We start from the raw sequence: 2,385 nt of genomic DNA on the forward strand, positions 1-2,385 counted from the left end.
CCATTCGAGAGAGGACTCAAGTAATTTAGAGGGAAACTAAACCTTGCATAATCATCTCCGTACATCACAATCGCGTTAGCATTAATTGGCTATTCTTATTCATACTAGTAACCTTAACTCTAGTGTCTTTTAATTGATATTTAAACTCTTGATATTTGCTTGTTCTTGTTATTAGTTAGTCTTAATTGTTACCAAACCTCTTTCAAACCCCCAAATACCTTTCAATTAGGTAGTCTAGACTAGATAGACTTTAACCAATCCCTGTTTCCCTGTGGATTGACCCTTGACTTGCCCTTACTATTCTCTTACTAATTGCTTGTTAGGACTTATAAATATTGTTTGGAAAGCGGTTCTTGGTGCCTTAACGACACACCAAAAACCTCTTATCAAAATGGCGCCGTTGCCGGGGAAATTATGCTATTGATTGAAGTTTTCTTAAGCTTGAAATTGCTTAATTGATTTTTTTTTAACTTTTCTTTATTGGTTTTTTTTTATCTTATCTTTTTTTTTAAAATTTTTTTAAGAGAATTCTAAAAAATGACAAACTTCTTTTTTCCTCAATATGAGAATGAACCATTTTGGAATTATTATCAGAGATTTGAGAACACTCTTCTAACTAAGTATAGACTTGAGATTTGGGAGATGTGTGAGGTGATATATGATGGTTTGAATATAAATACAAGAGAAATGGTGGAGTCTGTGTTTAATGGTGAATTTCGATCCCAACACTTTGATGAAGCATGGAGTTTCTTTGGGTGGTTGTCTAGAGACACTTATGAGTGGGACCATCAAAATACCACTTTCTCAAATTTAGAAGATGTCTCTAGCTGTGAACGCCATGTTTATTCTGAAATTCTTGATTCACTCGAAGAAAATATGGCATTGTTAAAGAGATGTGATTCTATGATGGATAACATTGTCGAATATAGCAAAATATCAATCGAAACATTGGGTCAAATTATCAATAATCAAAATCACTCTTGTATGAATATAACCAATGAAGATGATGATTGGGATATGGCTGAGAATCCAAGAGTAGAGGAAGCATTTGTTGAGAAAGCTTACACTATAAAGTCTAATAATGTTGAAAAAGTAGTTGATGAGACTTTTGTTTCTACTCGTTCTCTTCATATTCCTTTTTCAAGGAAAATCGACTTAGTTCCTTCTTTTCCCATCTTATTCCCTCTCCTCAAAGTTTCACCATTGGAAGAACCTTTGACCTCTTTAAACCTTCAGAAGACCCAAATGAAAGTCATCGAGGATAGGACTGAGCTTAAAATTTACAAGGATCATCAAAAGGAGAACTCATTGTTTTCTTCTTTTTATTTGAATTTTAATGTTTGTTCTTCATACTTTCCAGGATTCTCTTGGAAATTTCATTATTTCCGACACTCATTACTTGGTAAGCATATAGACGCATTGAAATTTGTGCATGCTCTTTATCTATATCATACCTGTTTATTCTAAAATTTATCACTCACGACGAAATTAAAGTTTGGGACGATTCAACCAGATTATGTTAAAGATGACACGACAAAAAAGTACAAAGGGGATCAAAGGGGATGAACACACAAAAATGATGACGCGGAAAACCCCAATGATGACATTGACAGTATTTGGTTGAATTTTGCTTCCATGATTGAAGCATCAAAGTTAATGTAATAATTAGTGAATTTATTTTTATATTCGTTGAGAAAAAGCCAAGGAAAAAAGAAGGCATATAAAAGAGAGAAAGAGGTCATTAACGAGTTTTTTTACGCACCAAATACTGTCAATGTCATCATTGGGGTTTTCCGCGTCATCATTTTTATGTGTTCATCCCCTTTGATCCCCTTTGCACTTTTTTGTCGTGTCATCTTTAACATAATCTGGTTGAATCGTCCAAAACTTTAATTTTGTCGTGAGTGATAAATTTTAGCATAAACAATTTGGCGCCCACCGTGGGGCACAACCAGACCATCTACTATTCAAAATCCATCAAATGGGAGAAACACCTAACCTCGAGGAAATGCAGAGACAGTATGAGCAAATGAGCGCAGAAATGCTCGAAATGAAACAAGCCAATGAGCGACTAGCTACCGACTTCACGACGTCGCAAGAGAGAATCCAGAAATTGCAAGAAGAATTAGTGTCATCTAAAGATTTGAAGGTCCGACGTCGCACTGATTTGAACGACATTCCTTTCATGGGGAAACGTTCCGAGTCAGATAATGAGGAACCTGAAAATGACAAAGAGCCTGAAGAGGAAGAGCCCTTGAACAATGAAGACAACAACCAAGGCGAAGGAGAAGCGAATCCTATGGCAAAGCGCCTGGTCCAGATCGAGAAGCAGAATAAGCGCTTAATGAAGCTCATGTCTCAGCTCCCCGGGGCACCCGACGCCAA

The sequence above is a fragment of the Beta vulgaris genome, chromosome 7 (genome assembly GCF_026745355.1).
Source record: "Beta vulgaris subsp. vulgaris cultivar EL10 chromosome 7, EL10.2, whole genome shotgun sequence".
Taxonomy (NCBI): Eukaryota; Viridiplantae; Streptophyta; class Magnoliopsida; order Caryophyllales; family Amaranthaceae; genus Beta; species Beta vulgaris.